General features: G+C 44.9%; 11 non-coding genes across 11 annotated transcripts; all 11 read right to left on the reverse strand.

The window, feature by feature from the left end:
• Nucleotides 1–1,577: 1,577 nt before the first annotated feature.
• trnal-caa (transfer RNA leucine (anticodon CAA)) lies at nucleotides 1,578–1,696 on the reverse strand. Its single transcript has 2 exons — nucleotides 1,659–1,696; nucleotides 1,578–1,623 (listed from the first exon to the last, which is right to left on the reverse strand). It is a non-coding gene; the product is annotated as a tRNA-Leu (tRNA).
• Nucleotides 1,697–4,940: 3,244 nt separating this feature from the next.
• trnal-caa (transfer RNA leucine (anticodon CAA)) lies at nucleotides 4,941–5,059 on the reverse strand. Its single transcript has 2 exons — nucleotides 5,022–5,059; nucleotides 4,941–4,986 (listed from the first exon to the last, which is right to left on the reverse strand). It is a non-coding gene; the product is annotated as a tRNA-Leu (tRNA).
• A 1,001-nt stretch (nucleotides 5,060–6,060) lies between these two features.
• trnal-caa (transfer RNA leucine (anticodon CAA)) lies at nucleotides 6,061–6,179 on the reverse strand. Its single transcript has 2 exons — nucleotides 6,142–6,179; nucleotides 6,061–6,107 (listed from the first exon to the last, which is right to left on the reverse strand). It is a non-coding gene; the product is annotated as a tRNA-Leu (tRNA).
• Nucleotides 6,180–7,180: 1,001 nt separating this feature from the next.
• Nucleotides 7,181–7,299, reverse strand: trnal-caa (transfer RNA leucine (anticodon CAA)). Its single transcript has 2 exons — nucleotides 7,262–7,299; nucleotides 7,181–7,226 (listed from the first exon to the last, which is right to left on the reverse strand). It is a non-coding gene; the product is annotated as a tRNA-Leu (tRNA).
• A 3,244-nt stretch (nucleotides 7,300–10,543) lies between these two features.
• trnal-caa (transfer RNA leucine (anticodon CAA)) lies at nucleotides 10,544–10,662 on the reverse strand. Its single transcript has 2 exons — nucleotides 10,625–10,662; nucleotides 10,544–10,589 (listed from the first exon to the last, which is right to left on the reverse strand). It is a non-coding gene; the product is annotated as a tRNA-Leu (tRNA).
• A 2,124-nt stretch (nucleotides 10,663–12,786) lies between these two features.
• On the reverse strand, nucleotides 12,787–12,905 carry trnal-caa (transfer RNA leucine (anticodon CAA)). Its single transcript has 2 exons — nucleotides 12,868–12,905; nucleotides 12,787–12,832 (listed from the first exon to the last, which is right to left on the reverse strand). It is a non-coding gene; the product is annotated as a tRNA-Leu (tRNA).
• A 2,124-nt stretch (nucleotides 12,906–15,029) lies between these two features.
• trnal-caa (transfer RNA leucine (anticodon CAA)) lies at nucleotides 15,030–15,148 on the reverse strand. The gene is made up of 2 exons: nucleotides 15,111–15,148; nucleotides 15,030–15,075 (listed from the first exon to the last, which is right to left on the reverse strand). It is a non-coding gene; the product is annotated as a tRNA-Leu (tRNA).
• A 2,124-nt stretch (nucleotides 15,149–17,272) lies between these two features.
• On the reverse strand, nucleotides 17,273–17,391 carry trnal-caa (transfer RNA leucine (anticodon CAA)). Its single transcript has 2 exons — nucleotides 17,354–17,391; nucleotides 17,273–17,318 (listed from the first exon to the last, which is right to left on the reverse strand). It is a non-coding gene; the product is annotated as a tRNA-Leu (tRNA).
• A 3,244-nt stretch (nucleotides 17,392–20,635) lies between these two features.
• On the reverse strand, nucleotides 20,636–20,754 carry trnal-caa (transfer RNA leucine (anticodon CAA)). The gene is made up of 2 exons: nucleotides 20,717–20,754; nucleotides 20,636–20,682 (listed from the first exon to the last, which is right to left on the reverse strand). It is a non-coding gene; the product is annotated as a tRNA-Leu (tRNA).
• A 1,001-nt stretch (nucleotides 20,755–21,755) lies between these two features.
• On the reverse strand, nucleotides 21,756–21,874 carry trnal-caa (transfer RNA leucine (anticodon CAA)). The gene is made up of 2 exons: nucleotides 21,837–21,874; nucleotides 21,756–21,801 (listed from the first exon to the last, which is right to left on the reverse strand). It is a non-coding gene; the product is annotated as a tRNA-Leu (tRNA).
• Nucleotides 21,875–23,996: 2,122 nt separating this feature from the next.
• trnal-caa (transfer RNA leucine (anticodon CAA)) lies at nucleotides 23,997–24,115 on the reverse strand. The gene is made up of 2 exons: nucleotides 24,078–24,115; nucleotides 23,997–24,043 (listed from the first exon to the last, which is right to left on the reverse strand). It is a non-coding gene; the product is annotated as a tRNA-Leu (tRNA).
• Nucleotides 24,116–24,571: the final 456 nt, after the last annotated feature.

Here is a 24,571-nt window from a genome sequence, read left to right on the forward strand (position 1 = left end):
TCCCATCAGGGGATGACTTGGAATGTTAAAGTCACTGGTATCCTTGCAAGTATTTGCCAAAATAAGGGAGTTGAAGTGAGTTGTTTTTGCGTAGAAGAAGTGGCATTCTTTGAACCAGTTGGCCTGGTTATGAGAACCAGCAGTGTACGCCATGCCATTGAAAGGTGCAGTCCTAGAATGCAATGTGGAATGCAGCAAGCAGCAAGGAATAAATGAAGTTTCCTCAAAGTGGTGTGTTTGCAGTTTGGGTCATGATTGTGGGAGAAGTGTGATTTGATGCATGAGGCATGTTACGTGTAAATTTTGTGTGTCATAGACATGTTCGTGGAGGCGTACCTTGTGTTTGTATTGAGGATTAAATTGCGAAGATGTGGTAAAACGTGGCAGGCGTAAATTTCATCAGAGCCTGTCAGGAAATGTTGGCTGGCGAGAGCATTTGTGCGGTTGAAAATGGAATGTCAGGAGTGGGATTTGGACCCATGCCCCTAGAAAGGGACCAGAATTCACCAAGCCATTGCAAGGCAAGGGATCACACTCCTTGAGTCTGGGGCCTTAGACCACTTGGCCATCCTGACAACAGTTGCTCAGGATTGCCAATGTGTGCTGCAAATTCTGTGCACTAACTGAACTGGAGGACACCGTTGTCTCTTGTGCAATGACAAAGCACAACCATCAATTGCTCGTGCTTGATTTAACAGGCAGTGCCATAATTCTCCTTTCCTGCTCCACAAACAACCCTAAGACTCACAGCTGTTATGCACCAACAGCCATTTTACCACCTTGCAGCAAACATCATTTTCTCAGACACATTTCTGCCTCCACCTTCACCAAACGCAAACAACACTGTTGCCATTGGAACACAAGTCCTTCAAAAAACACAGCAGATGGGCATAATCCTTCAAAGCGTACATTTCATCTTCTCATCCACATGCCTTTCTTTTCATGACATTAAGGTGATGGACCTGCGACGGCTGAACACCAGACAATGAGCAGCAGCTCTAATATGGGAATTGAACGAAGGGAATTTGCACCCCTGTGCCCCTGTCCAATGGCATTACTCTGAATATTACCAACTGAACGGCCCAGCTTTCAAAGGCATCTAGTCTATCAGTACTGTGCTTCCCATCAGGGGATGAATTGGAATGTTAAAGTCACTGGTATCCTTGCAAGTACTTGCCAAAGTAAGGGAGTTGAAGTGAGTTGTTTTTGTCTAGAAGAAGTGGCATTCTTTGAAACAGTTGTCCTGGTTATGAGAACCAGCAGTGTACGCCATGCCATTGTAAGGTGCAGTCCTAGAATGCAATGTGGAATGCAGCAAGCAGCAAGTAATAAATGTAGTTACCTCAAAGTGGTGTGGTTGGAGTTTGGGTCATAAATGTGGGAGAAGTGTGATTTGATGCATGAGGTATATTCCGTGTGCAGTTTTGTGTGTGATGGACATGGTTGTGGAGGCGTACCTTGTGTTTGTATTGAGGCATAAATAGCGTTGAAGTGGTAAAATGTGGCAGGCGTAAATTTCAGCAGAGCCTGTCAGGAAATGTAGGCTGGCGAGAGCATTTGTGCGGTTGAAAAAGGAATGGCAGGAGTGGGATTTGAACCCACACCCCTAGAAAGGGACCAGAATTCACCAAGCCATTGCAAAGCAAGGAATCACACTCCTTGAGTCTGGCGCCTTAGACCACTCAGCCATCCTGACAACAGTTGCTCATGATTGCCAATGTGTGCTGCAAATTGTGTACACTAACTGAAGTGGGGCACACCGTTGTCTCTTGTGCTATGACAAAGCACAACCATCAATTGCTCGTGCTTGATTTAACAGGCAGTGCCATAATTCTCCTTTCCTGCTCCACAAAAAAACCTAAGACTCACAGCTCTTGTACGCCAACAGCCATTTTACCACCTTGCAGCACACATCATTTTCTCAGACAGATTTCTGCCTCCACCTTCACCAATTGCAAGCAACACAGTTGCCATTGGAACACAAGTCCTTCAAAAAACACATCAGAAGGGAATAATCCATCAAAGCGGAAATTTCACCCTCTCATCCACATGCCTTTCTTTTCATGACATTAAGGTGATGGACCTGCGATGGCTGAACACCAGACAATGAGCAGCAGCTCTAATATTGGAATTGAATGTAAGGAATTTGCAGCCCCTGTGCCCCTGGCCAATGGCATTACTCTGAATATTACCACCTGAACGGCCCAGCTTTCAAAGGCATCTAGTCTATCAGTACTGTGCTTCCCATCAGGGGATGAATTGGAATGTTAAAGTCACTGGTATCCTTGCAAGTATTTGCCAAAATAAAGGAGTTGAAGTGAGTTGTTTTTGTGTAGAAAAAGTGTCATTCTTTGAAACAGTTGTCCTGGATATGAGAACCAGCAGTGTACGCCATGCCATTGAAAGGTGCAGTCTTAGAATGCAATGTGGAATGTAGCAAGCAGCAAGGAATAAATGTAGTTTCCTCACATTGGTGTGTTTGCAGTTTGGGTCATGTTTGTGGGAAAAGTGTGATTTGATGCGTAAGGCATGTTACGTGTAAATTTTGTGTGTCATAGACATGTTCGTGGAGGCGTACCTTGTGTTTGTATTGAGGCTTAAATTGCGAAGATGTGGTAAAACGTGGCAGGCGTAAATTTCATCAGAGTCTGTCAGGAAATGTTGGCTGGCGAGAGCATTTGTGCGGTTGAAAAAGGAATGTCAGGAGTGGGATTTGGACCCATGCCCCTAGAAAGGGACCAGAATTCACCAAGCCATTGCAAGGCAAGGAATCACACTCCTTGAGTCTGTGGCCTTAGACCACTTGGCCATCCTGACAACAGTTGCTCAGGATTGCCAATGTGTGCTGCAAATTCTGTGCACTAACTGAACTGGAGGACACCGTTGTCTCTTGTGCAATGACAAAGCACAACCATCAATTGCTCGTGCTTGATTTAACAGGCAGTGCCATAATTCTCCTTTCCTGCTCCACAAACAACCCTAAGACTCACAGCTCTTATACACCAACAGCCATTTTACCACCTTGCAGCAAACATCATTTTCTCAGACACATTTCTGCCTCCACCTTCACCAAACGCAAACAACACAGTTGCTATTGGAACACAAGTCCTTCAAAAAACACATCAGAAGGGAATAATTCTTCAAAGCGGACATTTCACCCTCTCATCCACATGCCTTTCTTTTCATGACAGTAAGGCGATGGACCTGCGACGGCTGAACACCAGACAATGAGCAGCAGCTCTAATATTGGAATTGAATGTAGGGAATTTGCAGCCCCTGTGCCCCTGTTCAATGGCATTACTCTGAATATTACCACCTGAATGGCCCAGCCATCAAAGGCATCTAGTCTGTCAGTACTGTGCTTCCCATCAGGGGATGACTTGGAATGTTAAAGTCACTGGTATCCTTGCAAGTATTTGCCAAAATAAGGGAGTTGAAGTGAGTTGTTTTTGTGTAGAAGAAGCGGCATTCTTTGAAACAGTTGGGCTGGTTATGAGAACCAGCAGTGTACGCCATGCCATTGAAAGGTGCAATCCTAGAATGCAATGTGGAATGCAGCAAGCTGCAAGGAATAAATGAAGTTTCCTCAAAGTGGTGTGTTTGGAGTTTGGGTCATGATTGTGGGAGAAGTGTGATTTGATGCATGAGGTATATTACGTGTGCAGTTTTGTGTGTGATGGACATGGTTGTGGAGGCGTACCTTGTGTTTCGATTGAGGCGTAAATTGCGAAGATGTGGTAAAACGTGGCAGGCGTAAATTTCATCAGAGCCTGTCAGGAAATGTTGGCTGGCGAGAGCATTTGTGCGGTTGAAAATGGAATGTCAGGAGTGGGATTTGGACCCATGCCCCTAGAAAGGGACCAGAATTCACCAAGCCATTGCAAGGCAAGGAATCACACTCCTTGAGTCTGGGGCCTTAGACCACTTGGCCATCCTGACAACAGTTGCTCAGGATTGCCAATGTGTGCTGCAAATTCTGTGCACTAACTGAACTGGAGGACACCGTTGTCTCTTGTGCAATGACAAAGCACAACCATCAATTGCTCGTGCTTGATTTAACAGGCAGTGCCATAATTCTCCTTTCCTGCTCCACAAACAACCCTAAGACTCACAGCTGTTATGCGCCAACAGCCATTTTACCACCTTGCAGCAAACATCATTTTCTGAGACACATTTCTGCTTCCATCTTCACCAAACGCAAACAACACAGTTGCCATTGGAACACAAGTCCTTGAAAAAACACAGCAGATGGGAATAATCCTTCAAAGCGGACATTTCATCTTCTCATCCACATGCCTTTCTTTTCATGACATTAAGGTGATGGACCTGCGACGGCTGAACACCAGACAATGAGCAGCAGCTCTAATATGGGAATTGAACGAAGGGAATTTGCACCCCTGTGCCCCTGTCCAATGGCATTACTCTGAATATTACCACCTGAACGGCCCAGCTTTCAAAGGCATCTAGTCTATCAGTACTGTGCTTCCCATCAGGGGATGAATTGGAACGTTAAAGTCACTGGTATCCTTGCAAGTATTTGCCAAAATAAAGGAGTTGAAGTGAGTTGTTTTTGTGTAGAAAAATGGTCATTCTTTGAAACAGTTGGGCTGGTTATGAGAACCAGCAGTGTACGCCATGCCATTGAAAGGTGCAGTCTTAGAATGCAATGTGGAATGCAGCTAGCAGCAAGGAATAAATGTAGTTTCCTCACAGTGGTGTGTTTGCAGTTTGGGTCATGTTTGTGGGAAAAGTGTGATTTGATGCGTAAGGCATATTACGAGTAAATTTTGTGTGTCATAGACATGTTTGTGGAGGCGTACCTTGTGTTTGTATTGAGGCTGAAATTGCGTAGAAGTGGTAAAACGTGGCAGGCGTAAATTTCATCAGAGCCTGTCAGGAAATGTAGGCTGGCGAGAGCATTTGTGCGGTTGAAAAAGGAATGTCAGGAGTGGGAATTGAACACACACCCCTAGAAAGGGACCAGAATTCACCAAGCCATTGCAAGGCAAGGAATCACACTCCTTGAGTCTGGCGCCTTAGACCACTCGGCCATCCTGACAACAGTTGCTCAGGATTGCCAATGTGTGCTGCAAATTGTGTACACTAACTGAAGTGGAGCACACCGTTGTTTCTCGTGCAATGACAAAGCACAACCATCAATTGCTCGTGCTTGATTTAACCGGCAGTGCCATAATTCTCCTTTCCTGCTCCAAATCAACCCTAAGACTCACAGCTGTTATGCACCAACAGCCATTTTACCACCTTGCAGCAAACATCATTTTCTCAGACACATTTCTGCCTCCACCTTCACCAAACGCAAACAACACAGTTGCCATTGGAACACAAGTCCTTCAAAAAACTCAGCAGAAGGGAATAATCCTTCAAAGCGGACATTTCATCTTCTCATTCACATGCCTTTCTTTTCATGACATTAAGGTGATGGACCTGCGACGGCTGAACACCAGACAATGAGCAGCAGCTCTAATATGGGAATTGAACGAAGGGAATTTGCACCCCTGTGCCCCTGGCCAATGGCATTACTCTGAATATTACCACCTGAACGGCCCAGCTTTCAAAGGCATCTAGTCTATCAGTACTGTGCTTCCCATCAGGGGATGAATTGGAATGTTAAAGTCACTGGTATCCTTGCAAGTATATGCCAAAATAAAGGAGTTGAAGTGAGTTGTTTTTGTGTAGTAGAAGTGGCATTCTTTGAAACAGTTGTCCTGGTTATGAGAACCAGCAGTGTACGCCATGCCATTGAAAGGTGCAGTCCTAGAATGAAATGTGGAATGCAGCAAGCAGCAAGTAATAAATGTAGTTACCTCAAAGTGGTGTGGTTGGAGTTTGGGTCATAAATGTTGGAGAAGTGTGATTTGATGCATGAGGTATATTACGTGTGCAGTTTTGTGTGTGATGGACATGGTTGTGGAGGCGTACCTTGTGTTTGTATTGAGGCGTAAATAGCGTTGATGTGGTAAAACGTGGCAGGCGTAAATTTCAGCAGAGCCTGTCAGGAAATGTAGGCTGGTGAGAGAATTCGTGCGGATGAAAAAGGAATGTCAGGAGTGGGATTTGAACCCACACCCCTAGAAAGGGATCAGAATTCACCAAGCCATTGCAAGGCAAGGAATCACACTCCTTGAATCCGGCACCTTAGACCACTCGGCCATCCTGACAACAGTGGCTGTGGATTGTCGATGTGTGCTGCAAATTCTGTACACTAACTGAAGTGGAGCACACCGTTCTCTCTTGTGCAATGACAAAGCACAACCATCAATTGCTCGTGCTTGATTTAACAGGCAGTGCCATAATTCTCCTTTCCTGCTCCACAAACAACCCTAAGACCCACAGCTCTAATACACCAACAGCCATTATACCACCATGCAGCAAACATCATTTTCTCAGACACATTTCTGCCTCCACCTTCACCAAACGCAAACAACATATTGCCATTGGAACACAAGTCCTTCAAAAAACACGTCAGAAGGGAATAATTCTTCAAAGCGGACATTTCACCCTCTCATCCACATGCCTTTCTTTTCATGACATTAAGGTGATGGACCTGCGACGGCTGAACACCAGACAATGAGCAGCAGCTCTAATATTGGAATTGAATGTAGTGAATTTGCAGCCCCTGTCCCCCTGTTCAATGGCATTACTCTGAATATTACCACCTGAATGGCCCAGCCATCAAAGGCATCTAGTCTATCAGTACTGTGCTTCCCATCAGTTGATGAATTGGAATGTTAAAGTCACTGGTATCCTTGTAAGTATTTGCCAAAATAAGGGAGTTGAAGTGAGTTGATTTTGTGTAGAAGAAGTGGCATTCTTTGAAACAGTTGCCCTGGTTATGAGAACCAGCAGTGTACGCCATGCCATTGAAAGGTGCAGTCTTAGAATGCAATGTGGAATGCAGCAAGCAGCAAGGAATAAATGTAGTTTCCTCATAGTGGTGTGTTTGCAGTTTGGGTCATGTTTGTGGGAAAAGTGTGATTTGATGCGTAAGGCATATTACGAGTAAATTTTGTGTGTCATAGACATGTTTGTGGAGGCGTACCTTGTGTTTGTATTGAGGCTGAAATTGCGTAGAAGTGGTAAAACGTGGCAGGCGTAAATTTCATCAGAGCCTCTCAGGAAATGTAGGCTGGCGAGAGCATTTGTGCGGTTGAAAAAGGAATGTCAGGAGTGGGATTTGAACCCACGCCCCTAGAAAGGGGCCAGAATTCACCAAGCCATTGCAAGGCAAGGAATCACACTCCTTGAGTCTGGCGCCTTAGACCACTCGGCCATCCTGACAACAGTTGCTCAGGATTGCCAATGTCTGCTGCAAATTCTGTGCACTAACTGAACTGGAGGACACCGTTGTCTCTTGTGCAATGACAATGCACAACCATCAATTGCTCGTGCTTGAATTAACGTGCAGTGCCATAACGCTCCTTTCCTACTCCACAAACAACCCTCAGACTCACAGCTGTTATGCACCAACAGCCATTTTCCCACCTTGCAGCAAACATCATTTTCTCAGACACATTTCTGCCTCCACCTTCACCAAACGCAAACAACACAGTTGCCATTGGAACACAAGTCCTTCAAAAAACACAGCAGATGGGAATAATCCTTCAAAGCGGACATTTCAACTTTTCATCCACATGCCTTTCTTTTCATGACATTAAGGTGATGGACATGCGACGGCTGAACACCAGACAATGAGCAGCAGCTCTAATTTGGGAATTGAACGAAGGGAATTTGCACCCCTGTGCCCCTGGCCAATGGCATTACTCTGAACATTACCACCTGAACGGCCCAGCCTTCAAAGGCTTGGAGTCTGTCAGCACTATGCTTCTCATCAGGGGATGAATTGGAATTCTAAAGTCACTGGTATCCTTGCAAGTACTTGCCAAAGTAAGGGAGTTGAAGTGAGTTGTTTTTGTGTAGATGAAGTGGCATTCTTTGAAACAGTTGTCCTGGTTATGGGAACCAGCAGTGCACGCCATGCCATTGTAAGGTGCAGTCCTAGAATGCAATGTGGAATGCAGCAAGCAGCAAGTAATAAATGTAGTTACCTCAAAGTGGTGTGGTTGGAGTTTGGGTCATAAATGTGGGAGAAGTGTGATTTGATGCATGAGGTATATTACGTGTGCAGTTTTGTGTGTGATGGACATGGTTGTGGAGGCGTACGTTGTGATTGTATTGAGGCGTAAATAGCGTTGATGTTGTAAAATGTGGCAGGCGTAAATTTCAGCAGAGCCTGTCAGGAAATGTAGGCTGGCGAGAGAATTTGTGCGGATGAAAAAGGAATGTTAGGAGTGGGATTTGAACCCACCCCACTAGAAAGGGACCAGAATTCCTCAAGCCATTGCAAGGCAAGGAATCACACTCCTTGAGTCACGTGCCTTAGACCTCTCAGCCATCCTGACAACAGTTGCTCAAGGCTGCCAATGTGTGCTATAAATTCTGTACACTAACTGAACTGGAGCACACCGTTGTCCCTTGTGCAATGAGAAAGCACAACCATCAATTGCTCGAGCTTGATTTAACAGGCAGTGCCATAATTCTCCTTTCCTGTTCCACAAACAACCCTCAGACTCACAGCTCTTATACCGCAACAGCCATTTTACCACCTTGCAGCAAACATCATTTTCTGAGACACATTTCTGCTTCCATCTTCACCAAATGCAAGCAACACAGTTGCCATTGGAACACAAGTCCTTCAAAAAACACATCAGATGGGAATAATCCATCAAAGCGGAAATTACACCCTCTCATCCACATGCCTTTCTTTTCATGACATAAAGGTGATGGACCTGCGATGGCTGAACACCAGACAATGAGCAGCAGCTCTAATATTGGAATTGAATGTAAGGAATTTGCAGCCCCTGTGCCCCTGGCCAATGGCATTACTCTGAATATTACAACCTGAAAGGCCCAGCCTTCAAAGGCATCTAGTCTATCAGTACTGTGCTTCCCATCGGGGGATGACTTGGAATGTTAAAGTCACTGGTATCCTTGCAAGTATTTGCCAAAATAATGGAGTTGAAGTGAGTTGTTTTTGCGTAGAAGAAGTAGCATTCTTTGAACCAGTTGGGCTGGTTATGAGAACCAGCAGTGTACGCCATGCCATTGAAAGGTGCAGTCCTAGAATGCAATGTGGAATGCAGCAAGCAGCAAGGAATAAATGAAGGTTCCTCAAAGTGGTGTGTTTGCAGTTTGGGTCATGATTGTGGGAGAAGTGTGATTTGATGCATGAGGTATATTACGTGTGCAGTTTTGTGTGTGATGGACATGGTTGTGGAGGCGTACGTTGTGTTTGTATTGAGGCGTAAATGGCGAAGATATGGTAAAACATGGCAGGCGTAAATTTCATCAGAGCCTGTCAGGAAATGTTGGCTGGCGAGAGCATTTGTGCAGTTGAAAATGGAATGTCAGGAGTGGGATTTGGACCCATGCCCCTAGAAAGGGACCAGAATTCACCAAGCCATTGCAAGGCAAGGAATCACACTCCTTGAGTCTGGGGCCTTAGACCACTCGGCCATCCTGACAACAGTTGCTCAGGATTGCCAATGTGTGCTGCAAATTCTGTGCACTAACTGAACTGGAGGACACCGTTGTCTCTTGTGCAATGACAAAGCACAACCATCAATTGCTCGTGCTTGATTTAACAGGCAGTGCCATAATTCTCCTTTCCTGCTCCACAAACAACCCTAAGACTCACAGCTGTTATGCACCAACAGCCATTTTACCACCTTGCAGCAAACATCATTTTCTCAGACACATTTCTGCCTCCACCTTCACCAAACGCAACCAACACAGTTGCCATTGGAACACAAGTCCTTGAAAAAACACAGCAGATGGGAATAATCCTTCAAAGCGGACATTTCATCTTCTCATCCACATGCCTTTCTTTTCATGACATTAAGGTGATGGACATGCGACGGCTGAACACCAGACAATGAGCAGCAGCTCTAATATGGGAATTGAACGAAGGGAATTTGCACCCCTGTGCCCCTGTCCAATGGCATTACTCTGAAAATTACCACCTGAACGGCCCAGCCTTCAAAGGCTTGGAGTCTGTCAGCACTATGCTTCTCATCAGGGGATGACTTGGAATGTTAAAGTCACTGGTATCCTTGCAAGTATTTGCCAAAATAAGGGAGTTGAAGTGAGTTGTTTTTGTGTAGAAGAAGTGGCATTCTTTGAAACAGTTGTCCTGGTTATGAGAACCAGCAGTGTACGCCATGCCATTGAAAGGTGCAGTCCTAGAATGCAATGTGGAATGCAGCAAGCAGCAAGGAATAAATGTAGTTTCCTCAAAGTGGTGTGTTTGCAGTTTGTGTCATGATTGTGGGAAAAGTGTGATTTGATGCGTAAGGCATATTACGAGTAAATTTTGTGTGTCATAGACATGTTTGTGGAGGCGTACCTTGTGTTTGTATTGAGGCTTAAATTGCGTAGAAGTGGTAAAACGTGGCAGGCGTAAATTTCATCAGAGCCTGTCAGGAAATGTAGGCTGGCGAGAGCATTTGTGCGGTTGAAAAAGGAATGTCAGGAGTGGGATTTGAACCCACGCCCCTAGAAAGGGACCAGAATTCACCATGCCATTGCAAGGCAAGGAATCACACTCCTTGAGTCTGGCGCCTTAGACCACTCAGCCATCCTGACAACAGTTGCTCATGATTGCCAATGTGTGCTGCAAATTCTGTACACTAACTGAAGTGGAGCACACCTTTGTCTCTTGTGCAATGACAAAGCACAACCATCAATTGCTCGTGCTTGATTTAACAGGCAGTGCCATAATTCTCCTTTCCTGCTCCACAAACAACCCTAAGACACACAGCTCTTATACACCAACAGCCATTTTACCACCTTGCAGCAAACATCATTTTCTCAGACACATTTCTGCCTCCACCTTCACCAAACGCAAACAACACAGTTGCCATTGGAACACAAATCCTTCAAAAAACACATCAGACGGGAATAATTCTTCAAAGCGGACATTTCACCCTCTCATCCGCATGCCTTTCTTTTCATGACATTAAGGTGAGGGACGTGCGACGGCTGAACACCAGACAATGAGCAGCAGCTCTAATATTGGAATTGAATGTAGGGAATATGCAGCCCCTGTGCCCCTGTTCAATGGCATTACTCTGAATATTACCACCTGAATGGCCCAGCCATCAAAGGCATCTAGTCTGTCAGTACTGTGCTTCCCATCAGGGGATGAATTGGAATGTTAAAGTCACTGGTATCCTTGTAAGTATTTATCAAAATAAGGGAGTTGAAGTGAGTTGTTTTTGTGTAGAAGAAGTGGCATTCTTTGAAACAGTTGGCCTGGTTATGAGAACCAGCAGTGTACGCCATGCCATTGAAAGGTGCAGTCCTAGAATGCAATGTGGAATGCAGCATGCAGCAAGGGATAAATGTAGTTTCCTCAAAGTGGTGTGTTTGGAGTTTGGGTCATGATTGTGGGAGAAGTGTGATTTGATGCATGAGGTATATTACGTGTGCAGTTTTGTGTGTGATGGTCATGGTTGTGGAGGCGTACGTTGTGTTTGTATTGAGGCGTCAATAGCGTTGAAGTGGTAAAATGTGGCAGGCGTAAATTTCAGCAGAGCCTGTCAGGAAATGTAGGCTGGCGAGAGAATTTGTGCAGATGAAAATGGAATGTTAGGAGTGGGATTTGAACCCACAGCACTAGAAAGAGACCAGAATTCATCAAGCCATTGCAAGGCTAGGAATTACACTCCTTGAGTCTTGTGCCTTAGACCATTCGGCCATCCTGACAACAGTTGTGCAAGGCTGCCAATGTGTGCTGTAAATTCTGTACACTAACTGAACTGGAGCACACCGTTGTCCCTTGTGCAATGAGAAAGCACAACCATCAATTGCTCGAGCTTGATATAACAGGCAGTGCCATAATTCTACTTTCCTGTTTCACAAACAACCCTCACACTCACAGCTCTTATACAGCAACAGCCATTTTACCACCTTGCAGCAAACATCATTTTCTGAGACACATTTCTGCCTCCATCTTCACCAAATGCAAGCAACACAGTTGCCATTGGAACACAAGTCCTTCAAAAAACACATCAGAAGGGAATAATCCATCAAAGCGGAAATTTCACCCTCTCATCCACATGCCTTTCTTTTCATGACATTAAGGTGATGGACCTGCGATGGCTGAACACCAGACAATGAGCAGCAGCTCTAATATTGGAATTGAATGTAAGGAATTTGCAGCCCCTGTGCCCCTGGCCAATGGCATTACTCTGAATATTACCAACTGAACGGCCCAGCTTTCAAAGGCATCTAGTCTATCAGTACTGTGCTTCCCATCAGGGGATGAATTGGAATGTTAAAGTCACTGGTATCCTTGCAAGTATTTGCCAAAATAAAGGAGTTGAAGTGAGTTGTTTTTGTGTAGAAAAAGTGTCATTCTTTGAAACAGTTGTCCTGGATATGAGAACCAGCAGTGTACGCCATGCCATTGAAAGGTGCAGTCTTAGAATGCAATGTGGAATGCAGCAAGCAGCAAGGAATAAATGTAGTTTCCTCACATTGGTGTGTTTGCAGTTTGGGTCATGTTTGTGGGAAAAGTGTGATTTGATGCGTAAGGCATGTTACGTGTAAATTTTGTGTGTCATAGACATGTTCGTGGAGGCGTACCTTGTGTTTGTATTGAGGCTTAAATTGCGAAGATGTGGTAAAACGTGGCAGGCGTAAATTTCATCAGAGTCTTTCAGGAAATGTTGGCTGGCGAGAGCATTTGTGCGGTTGAAAAAGGAATGTCAGGAGTGGGATTTGAACCCACGCCCCTAGAAAGGAACCAGAATTCACCAAGCCATTGCAAGGCAAGGAATCACACTCCTTGAATCTGGGGCCTTAGACCACTTGGCCATCCTGACAACAGTTGCTCAGGAGTGCCAATGTGTGCTGCAAATTCTGTGCACTAACTGAACTGGAGGACACCGTTGTCTCTTGTGCAATGACAAAGCACAACCATCAATTGCTCGTGCTTGATTTAACAGGCAGTGCCATAATTCTCCTTTCCTGCTCCACAAACAACCCTAAGACACACAGCTCTTATACACCAACAGCCATTTTACCACCTTGCAGCAAACATCATTTTCTCAGACACATTTCTGCCTCCACCTTCACCAAACGCAAACAACACAGTTGCCATTGGAACACAAATCCTTCAAAAAACACATCAGACGGGAATAATTCTTCAAAGCGGACATTTCACCCTCTCATCCGCATGCCTTTCTTTTCATGACATTAAGGTGAGGGACGTGCGACGGCTGAACACCAGACAATGAGCAGCAGCTCTAATATTGGAATTGAATGTAGGGAATATGCAGCCCCTGTGCCCCTGTTCAATGGCATTACTCTGAATATTACCACCTGAATGGCCCAGCCATCAAAGGCATCTAGTCTGTCAGTACTGTGCTTCCCATCAGGGGATGAATTGGAATGTTAAAGTCACTGGTATCCTTGTAAGTATTTATCAAAATAAGGGAGTTGAAGTGAGTTGTTTTTGTGTAGAAGAAGTGGCATTCTTTGAAACAGTTGGCCTGGTTATGAGAACCAGCAGTGTACGCCATGCCATTGAAAGGTGCAGTCCTAGAATGCAATGTGGAATGCAGCATGCAGCAAGGGATAAATGTAGTTTCCTCAAAGTGGTGTGTTTGGAGTTTGGGTCATGATTGTGGGAGAAGTGTGATTTGATGCATGAGGTATATTACGTGTGCAGTTTTGTGTGTGATGGTCATGGTTGTGGAGGCGTACGTTGTGTTTGTATTGAGGCGTCAATAGCGTTGAAGTGGTAAAATGTGGCAGGCGTAAATTTCAGCAGAGCCTGTCAGGAAATGTAGGCTGGCGAGAGAATTTGTGCAGATGAAAATGGAATGTTAGGAGTGGGATTTGAACCCACAGCACTAGAAAGAGACCAGAATTCATCAAGCCATTGCAAGGCTAGGAATTACACTCCTTGAGTCTTGTGCCTTAGACCATTCGGCCATCCTGACAACAGTTGTGCAAGGCTGCCAATGTGTGCTGTAAATTCTGTACACTAACTGAACTGGAGCACACCGTTGTCCCTTGTGCAATGAGAAAGCACAACCATCAATTGCTCGAGCTTGATATAACAGGCAGTGCCATAATTCTACTTTCCTGTTTCACAAACAACCCTCACACTCACAGCTCTTATACAGCAACAGCCATTTTACCACCTTGCAGCAAACATCATTTTCTGAGACACATTTCTGCCTCCATCTTCACCAAATGCAAGCAACACAGTTGCCATTGGAACACAAGTCCTTCAAAAAACACATCAGAAGGGAATAATCCATCAAAGCGGAAATTTCACCCTCTCATCCACATGCCTTTCTTTTCATGACATTAAGGTGATGGACCTGCGATGGCTGAACACCAGACAATGAGCAGCAGCTCTAATATTGGAATTGAATGTAAGGAATTTGCAGCCCCTGTGCCCCTGGCCAATGGCATTACTCTGAATATTACCAACTGAACGGCCCAGCTTTCAAAGGCATCTAGTCTATCAGTACTGTGCTTCCCATCAGGGGATGAATTGGAATGTTAAAGTCACTGGTATCCTTGCAAGTATTTGCCAAAATAAAGGAGTTGAAGTGAGTTGTTTTTGTGTAGAAAAAGTGTCATTCTTTGAAACAGTTGTCCTGGATATGAGAACCAGCAGTGTACGCCATGCCATTGAAAGGTGCAGTCTTAGAATGCAATGTGGAATGCAGCAAGCAGCAAGGAATAAATGTAGTTTCCTCACATTGGTGTGTTTGCAGTTTGGGTCATGTTTGTGGGAAAAGTGTGATTTGATGCGTAAGGCATGTTACGTGTAAATTTTGTGTGTCATAGACATGTTCGTGGAGGCGTACCTTGTGTTTGTATTGAGGCTTAAATTGCGAAGATGTGGTAAAACGTGGCAGGCGTAAATTTCATCAGAGTCTTTCAGGAAATGTTGGCTGGCGAGAGCATTTGTGCGGTTGAAAAAGGAATGTCAGGAGTGGGATTTGAACCCACGCCCCTAGAAAGGAACCAGAATTCACCAAGCCATTGCAAGGCAAGGAATCACACTCCTTGAATCTGGGGCCTTAGACCACTTGGCCATCCTGACAACAGTTGCTCAGGAGTGCCAATGTGTGCTGCAAATTCTGTGCACTAACTGAACTGGAGGACACCGTTGTCTCTTGTGCAATGACAAAGCACAACCATCAATTGCTCGTGCTTGATTTAACAGGCAGTGCCATAATTCTCCTTTCCTGCTCCACAAACAACCCTAAGACACACAGCTCTTATACACCAACAGCCATTTTACCACCTTGCAGCAAACATCATTTTCTCAGACACATTTCTGCCTCCACCTTCACCAAACGCAAACAACACAGTTGCCATTGGAACACAAATCCTTCAAAAAACACATCAGACGGGAATAATTCTTCAAAGCGGACATTTCACCCTCTCATCCGCATGCCTTTCTTTTCATGACATTAAGGTGAGGGACGTGCGACGGCTGAACACCAGACAATGAGCAGCAGCTCTAATATTGGAATTGAATGTAGGGAATATGCAGCCCCTGTGCCCCTGTTCAATGGCATTACTCTGAATATTACCACCTGAATGGCCCAGCCATCAAAGGCATCTAGTCTGTCAGTACTGTGCTTCCCATCAGGGGATGAATTGGAATGTTAAAGTCACTGGTATCCTTGTAAGTATTTATCAAAATAAGGGAGTTGAAGTGAGTTGTTTTTGTGTAGAAGAAGTGGCATTCTTTGAAACAGTTGGCCTGGTTATGAGAACCAGCAGTGTACGCCATGCCATTGAAAGGTGCAGTCCTAGAATGCAATGTGGAATGCAGCATGCAGCAAGGGATAAATGTAGTTTCCTCAAAGTGGTGTGTTTGGAGTTTGGGTCATGATTGTGGGAGAAGTGTGATTTGATGCATGAGGTATATTACGTGTGCAGTTTTGTGTGTGATGGTCATGGTTGTGGAGGCGTACGTTGTGTTTGTATTGAGGCGTCAATAGCGTTGAAGTGGTAAAATGTGGCAGGCGTAAATTTCAGCAGAGCCTGTCAGGAAATGTAGGCTGGCGAGAGAATTTGTGCAGATGAAAATGGAATGTTAGGAGTGGGATTTGAACCCACAGCACTAGAAAGAGACCAGAATTCATCAAGCCATTGCAAGGCTAGGAATCACACTCCTTGAGTCTTGTGCCTTAGACCATTCGGCCATCCTGACAACAGTTGTGCAAGGCTGCCAATGTGTGCTGTAAATTCTGTACACTAACTGAACTGGAGCACACCGTTGTCCCTTGTGCAATGAGAAAGCACAACCATCAATTGCTCGAGCTTGATATAACAGGCAGTGCCATAATTCTACTTTCCTGTTTCACAAACAACCCTCACACTCACAGCTCTTATACAGCAACAGCCATTTTACCACCTTGCAGCAAACATCATTTTCTGAGACACATTTCTGCCTCCATCTTCACCAAATGCAAGCAACACAGTTGCCATTGGAACACAAGTCCTTCAAAAAACACATCAGAAGGGAATAATCCATCAAAGCGGAAATTTCACCCTCTCATCCACATGCCTTTCTTTTCATGACATTAAGGTGATGGACCTGCGATGGCTGAACACCAGACAATGAGCAGCAGCTCTAATATTGGAATTGAATGTAAGGAATTTGCAGCCCCTGTGCCCCTGGCCAATGGCATTACTCTGAATATTACCAACTAAACGGCCCAGCTTTCAAAGGCATCTAGTCTATCAGTACTGTGCTTCCCATCAGGGGATGAATTGGAATGTTAAAGTCACTGGTATCCTTGCAAGTATTTGCCAAAATAAAGGAGTTGAAGTGAGTTGTTTTTGTGTAGAAAAAGTGTCATTCTTTGAAACAGTTGTCCTGGATATGAGAACCAGCAGTGTACGCCATGCCATTGAAAGGTGCAGTCTTAGAATGCAATGTGGAATGCAGCAAGCAGCAAGGAATAAATGTAGTTTCCTCACATTGGTGTGTTTGCAGTTTGGGTCATGTTTGTGGGAAAAGTGTGATTTGATGCGTAAGGCATGTTACGTGTAAATTTTGTGTGTCATAGACATGTTCGTGGAGGCGTACCTTGTGTTTGTATTGAGGCTTAAATTGCGAAGATGTGGTAAAACGTGGCAGGCGTAAATTTCATCAGAGTCTTTCAGGAAATGTTGGCTGGCGAGAGCATTTGTGCGGTTGAAAAAGGAATGTCAGGAGTGGGATTTGAACCCACGCCCCTAGAAAGGAACCAGAATTCACCAAGCCATTGCAAGGCAAGGAATCACACTCCTTGAATCTGGGGCCTTAGACCACTTGGCCATCCTGACAACAGTTGCTCAGGAGTGCCAATGTGTGCTGCAAATTCTGTGCACTAACTGAACTGGAGGACACCGTTGTCTCTTGTGCAATGACAAAGCACAACCATCAATTGCTCGTGCTTGATTTAACAGGCAGTGCCATAATTCTCCTTTCCTGCTCCACAAACAACCCTAAGACTCACAGCTCTTATACACCAACAGCCATTTTACCACCTTGCAGCAAACATCATTTTCTCAGACACATTTCTGCCTCCACCTTCACCAAACGCAAACAACACAGTTGCCATTGGAACACAAGTCCTTCAAAAAACACATCAGAAGGGAATAATTCTTCAAAGCGGACATTTCACCCTCTCATCCACATGCCTTTCTTTTCATGACATTAAGGTGATGGACCTGCGACGGCTGAACACCAGACAATGAGCAGCAGCTCTAATATTGGAATTGAATGTAGGGAATTTGCAGCCCCTGTGCCCCTGTTCAATGGCATTACTCTGAATATTACCACCTGAATGGCCCAGCCATCAAAGGCATCTAGTCTGTCAGTACTGTGCTTCCCATCAGGGGATGACTTGGAATGTTAAAGTCACTGGTATCCTTGCAAGTATTTGCCAAAATAAGGGAGTTGAAGTGAGTTGTTTTTGTGTAGATGAAGTGGCATTCTTTGAAACAGTTGGGCTGGTTATGAGAACCAGCAGTGTACGCCATGCCATTGAAAGGTGCAATCCTAGAATGCAATGTGGAATGCAGCAAGCTGCAAGGAATAAATGTAGTTTCCTCAAAGTGGTGTGTTTGGAGTTTGGGTCATGAATGTGGGAGAAGTGAGATTTGATGCATGAGGTATATTACGTGTGCAGTTTTGTGTGTGATGGACATGGTTGTGGAGGCGTACCTTGTGTTTCTATTGAGGCGTAAATTGCGAAGATGTGGTAAAACGTGGCAGGCGTAAATTTCATCAGAGCCTGTCAGGAAATGTTGGCTGGCGAGAGCATTTGTGCGGTTGAAAATGGAATGTCAGGAGTGGGATTTGGACCCATGCCCCTAGAAAGGGACCAGAATTCACCAAGCCATTGCAAGGCAAGGAATCACACTCCTTGAGTCTGGGGCCTTAGACCACTTGGCCATCCTGACAACAGTTGCTCAGGATTGCCAATGTGTGCTGCAAATTCTGTGCACTAACTGAACTGGAGGACACCGTTGTCTCTTGTGCAATGACAAAGCACAACCATCAATTGCTCGTGCTTGATTTAACAGGCAGTGCCATAATTCTCCTTTCCTGCTCCACAAACAACCCTAAGACTCACAGCTGTTATGCACCAACAGACATTTTACCACCTTGCAGCAAACATCATTTTCTCAGACACATTTCTGCCTCCACCTTCACCAAACGCAAACAACACAGTTGCCATTGGAACACAAGTCCTTCAAAAAACTCAGCAGAAGGGAATAATCCTTCAAAGCGGACATTTCATCTTCTCATCCACATGCCTTTCTTTTCATGACATTAAGGTGATGGACCTGCGACGGCTGAACACCAGACAATGAGCAGCAGCTCTAATATGGGAATTGAACAAAGGGAATTTGCACCCCTGTGCCCCTGGCCAATGGCATTACTCTGAACATTACCACCTGAAAGTCCCAGTCTTCAAAGGCATCTAGTCTGTCAGTACTGTGCTTCCCATCAGGGGATGACTTGGAATGTTAAAGTCACTGGTATCCTTGCAAGTATTTGCCAAAATAAGGGAGTTGAAGTGAGTTGTTTTTGCGTAGAAGAAGTGGCATTCTTTGAACCAGTTGTCCTGGTTATGAGAACCAGCAGTGTACGCCATGCCATTGAAAGGTGTAGTCTTAGAATGCAATGTGGAATGCAGCAAGCAGCAAGGAATAAATGTAGTTACCTCAAAGTGGTGTGGTTGGAGTTTGGGTCATGATTGTGGGAGAAGTGAGATTTGATGCATGAGATATATTACGTGTGCAGTTTTGTGTGTGATGGACATGGTTGTGGAGGCGTACCTTGTGTTTGTATTGAGGCGTAAATAGCGTTAATGTGGTAAAATGTGGCAGGCGTAAATTTCAGCAGAGCCTGTCAGGAAATGTAGGCTGGTGAGAGAATTTGTGCGGATGAAAAAGGAATGTGAGGAGTGGGTTTTGAACCCACACTCCGAGAAAGGGACCAGAATTCACTAAGCCATTGCAAGGCAAGGAATCACACTCCTTGAGTCGGGCGCCTTCGACCACTCGGCCATCCTGACAACAGTGGCTGTGGATTGTCAATGTGTGCTGCAAATTCTGTACACTTACTGAAGTGGAGCACACCGTTGTTTCTTGTGCAATGACAAAGCACAACCATCAATTGCTCGTGCTTGATTTAACAGGCAGTGCCATAATTCTCCTTTCCTGCTCCAAATCAACCCTAAGACTCACAGCTGTTATGCACCAACAGCCATTTTACCACCTTGCAGCAAACATCATTTTCTCAGACACATTTCTGCCTCCACCTTCACCAAACGCAAACAACACAGTTGCCATTGGAACACAAGTCCTTCAAAAAACTCAGCAGAAGGGAATAATCCTTCAAAGCGGACATTTCATCTTCTCATTCACATGCCTTTCTTTTCATGACATTAAGGTGATGGACCTGCGACGGCTGAACACCAGACAATGAGCAGCAGCTCTAATATGGGAATTGAACGAAGGGAATTTGCACCCCTGTGCCCCTGGCCAATGGCATTACTCTGAATATTACCACCTGAACGGCCCAGCTTTCAAAGGCATCTTGTCTATCAGTACTGTGCTTCCCATCAGGGGATGAATTGGAATGTTAATGTCACTGGTATCCTTGCAAGTATATGCCAAAATAAAGGAGTTGTAGTGAGTTGTTTTTGTGTAGTAGAAGTGTCATTCTTTGAAACAGTTGTCCTGGTTATGTGAACCAGCAGTGTACGCCATGCCATTGAAAGGTGCAGGCCTAGAATGAAATGTGGAATGCCGCAAGCAGCAAGGAATAAATGTAGTTACCTCAAAGTGGAGTGGTTGGAGTTTGGGGCATAAATGTGGGAGAAGTGTGATTTGATGCATGAGGTATATTTCGTGTGCAGTTTTGTGTGTGATGGACATGGTTGTGGAGGCGTACCTTGTGTTTGTATTGAGGCGTAAATAGCGTTGATGTGGTAAAATGTGGCAGGCGTAAATTTCAGCAGAGCCTGTCAGGAAATGTAGGCTGGTGAGAGAATTTGTGCGGATGAAAAAGGAATGTCGGGAGTGGGATTTGAACCCACACCCCTAGAAAGGGATCAGAATTCACCAAGCCATTGCAAGGCAAGGAATCACACTCCTTGAGTCCGGCACCTTACACCACTCGGCCATCCTGACAACAGTGGCTGTGGATTGTCGATGTGTGCTGCAAATTCTGTACACTAACTGAAGTGGAGCACACCGTTGTCTCTTGTGCAATGACAAAGCACAACCATCAATTGCTCGTGCTTGATTTAACAGGCAGTGCCATAATTCTCCTTTCCTGCTCCACAAACAACCCTAAGACCCACAGCTCTTATACACCAACAGCCATTTTACCACCATGCAGCAAACATCATTTTCTCAGACACATTTCTGCCTCCACCTTCACCAAATGCAAACAACATATTGCCATTGGAACACAAGTCCTTCAAAAAACACGTCAGAAGGGAATAATTCTTCAAAGCGGACATTTCACCCTCTCATCCACATGCCTTTCTTTTCATGACATTAAGGTGATGGACCTGCGATGGCTGAACACCAGACAATGAGCAGCAGCTCTAATATTGGAATTGAATGTAGAGAATTTGCAGCCCCTGTCCCCCTGTTCAATGGCATTACTCTGAATATTACCACCTGAATGGCCCAGCCATCAAAGGCATCTAGTCTGTCAGTACTGTGCTTCCCATCAGTTGATGAATTGGAATGTTAAAGTCACTGGTATCCTTGTAAGTATTTGCCAAAATAAGGGAGTTGAAGTGAGTTGATTTTGTGTAGAAGAAGTGGCATTCTTTGAAACAGTTGCCCTGGTTATGAGAACCAGCAGTGTATGCCATGCCATTGAAAGGTGCAGTCTTAGAATGCAATGTGGAATGCAGCAAGCAGCAAGGAATAAATGTAGTTTCCTCAGAGTGGTGTGTTTGCAGTTTGGGTCATGTTTGTGGGAAAAGTGTGATTTGATGCGTAAGGCATATTACGAGTAAATTTTGTGTGTCATAGACATGTTTGTGGAGGCGTACCTTGTGTTTGTATTGAGGCTGAAATTGCGTAGAAGTGGTAAAACGTGGCAGGCGTAAATTTCATCAGAGCCTGTCAGGAAATGTAGGCTGGCGAGAGCATTTGTGCGGTTGAAAAAGGAATGTCAGGAGTGGGATTTGAACCCACGCCCCTAGAAAGGGACCAGAATTCACCAAGCCATTGCAAGGCAAGGAATCACACTCCTTGAGTCTGGCGCCTTAGACCACTCGGCCATCCTGACAACAGTTGCTCAGGATTGCCAATGTGTGCTGCAAATTCAGTGCACTAACTGAACTGGAGGACACCGTTGTCTCTTGTGCAATGACAAAGCACAACCATCAATTGCTCGTGCTTGAATTAACGTGCAGTGCCATAATGCTCCTTTCCTACTCCACAAACAACCCTCAGACTCACAGCTGTTATGCACCAACAGCCATTTTACCACCTTGCAGCAAACATCATTTTCTCAGACACATTTCTGCCTCCACCTTCACCAAACGCAAACAACACAGTTGCCATTGGAACACAAGTCCTTGAAAAAACACAGCAGATGGGAATAATCCTTCAAAGCGGACATATCAACTTCTCATCCACATGCCTTTCTTTTCATGACATTAAGGTGATGGACATGCGACGGCTGAACACCAGACAATGAGCAGCAGCTCTAATTTGGGAATTGAACGAAGGGAATTTGCACCCCTGTGCCCCTGGCCAATGGCATTACTCTGAAAATTACCACCTGAACGGCCCAGCCTTCAAAGGCTTGGAGTCTGTCAGCACTATGCATCTCATCAGGGGATGAATTGGAATTCTAAAGTCACTGGTATCCTTGCAAGTACTTGCCAAAGTAAGGGAGTTGAAGTGAGTTGTTTTTGTGTAGATGAAGTGGCATTCTTTGAAACAGTTGTCCTGGTTATGAGAACCAGCAGTGCACGCCATGCCATTGTAAGGTGCAGTCCTAGAATGCAATGTGGAATGCAGCAAGCAGCAAGTAATAAATGTAGTTACCTCAAAGTGGTGTGTTTGGAGTTTGGGTCATAAATGTGGGAGAAGTGTGATTTGATGCATGAGGTATATTACGTGTGCAGTTTTGTGTGTGATGGACATGGTTGTGGAGGCGTACATTGTGATTGTATTGAGGCGTAAATAGCGTTGATGTTGTAAAATGTGGCAGGCGTAAATTTCAGCAGAGCCTGTCAGGAAATGTAGGCTGGCGAAAGAATTTGTGCGGATGAAAAAGGAATGTAAGGAGTGGGATTTGAACGCACCCCACTAGAAAGGGACCAGAATTCACTAAGCCATTGCAAGGCAAGGAATCACACTCCTTGAGTCGGGCGCCTTCGACCACTCGGCCATCCTGACAACAGTGGCTGTGGATTGTCAATGTGTGCTGCAAATTCTGTACACTTACTGAAGTGGAGCACACCGTTGTTTCTTGTGCAATGACAAAGCACAACCATCAATTGCTCGTGCTTGATTTAACAGGCAGTGCCATAATTCTCCTTTCCTGCTCCAAATCAACCCTAAGACTCACAGCTGTTATGCACCAACAGCCATTTTACCACCTTGCAGCAAACATCATTTTCTCAGACACATTTCTGCCTCCACCTTCACCAAACGCAAACAACACAGTTGCCATTGGAACACAAGTCCTTCAAAAAACTCAGCAGAAGGGAATAATCCTTCAAAGCGGACATTTCATCTTCTCATTCACATGCCTTTCTTTTCATGACATTAAGGTGATGGACCTGCGGCGGCTGAACACCAGACAATGAGCAGCAGCTCTAATATGGGAATTGAACGAAGGGAATTTGCACCCCTGTGCCCCTGGCCAATGGCATTACTCTGAATATTACCACCTGAACGGCCCAGCTTTCAAAGGCATCTAGTCTATCAGTACTGTGCTTCCCATCAGGGGATGAATTGGAATGTTAATGTCACTGGTATCCTTGCAAGTATATGCCAAAATAAAGGAGTTGTAGTGAGTTGTTTTTGTGTAGTAGAAGTGGCATTCTTTGAAACAGTTGTCCTGGTTATGTGAACCAGCAGTGTACGCCATGCCATTGAAAGGTGCAGTCCTAGAATGAAATGTGGAATGCCGCAAGCAGCAAGGAATAAATGTAGTTACCTCAAAGTGGAGTGGTTGGAGTTTGGGGCATAAATGTGGGAGAAGTGTGATTTGATGCATGAGGTATATTTCGTGTGCAGTTTTGTGTGTGATGGACATGGTTGTGGAGGCGTACCTTGTGTTTGTATTGAGGCGTAAATAGCGTTGATGTGGTAAAATGTGGCAGGCGTAAATTTCAGCAGAGCCTGTCAGGAAATGTAGGCTGGTGAGAGAATTTGTGCGGATGAAAAAGGAATGTCGGGAGTGGGATTTGAACCCACACCCCTAGAAAGGGATCAGAATTCACCAAGCCATTGCAAGGCAAGGAATCACACTCCTTGAGTCCGGCACCTTACACCACTCGGCCATCCTGACAACAGTGGCTGTGGATTGTCGATGTGTGCTGCAAATTCTGTACACTAACTGAAGTGGAGCACACCGTTGTCTCTTGTGCAATGACAAAGCACAACCATCAATTGCTCGTGCTTGATTTAACAGGCAGTGCCATAATTCTCCTTTCCTGCTCCACAAACAACCCTAAGACCCACAGCTCTTATACACCAACAGCCATTTTACCACCATGCAGCAAACATCATTTTCTCAGACACATTTCTGCCTCCACCTTCACCAAATGCAAACAACATATTGCCATTGGAACACAAGTCCTTCAAAAAACACGTCAGAAGGGAATAATTCTTCAAAGCGGACATTTCACCCTCTCATCCACATGCCTTTCTTTTCATGACATTAAGGTGATGGACCTGCGACGGCTGAACACCAGACAATGAGCAGCAGCTCTAATATTGGAATTGAATGTAGAGAATTTGCAGC

Source organism: Cetorhinus maximus, chromosome 12, assembly GCF_964194155.1.
Source record: "Cetorhinus maximus chromosome 12, sCetMax3.hap1.1, whole genome shotgun sequence".
Classification (NCBI taxonomy): domain Eukaryota; kingdom Metazoa; phylum Chordata; class Chondrichthyes; order Lamniformes; family Cetorhinidae; genus Cetorhinus; species Cetorhinus maximus.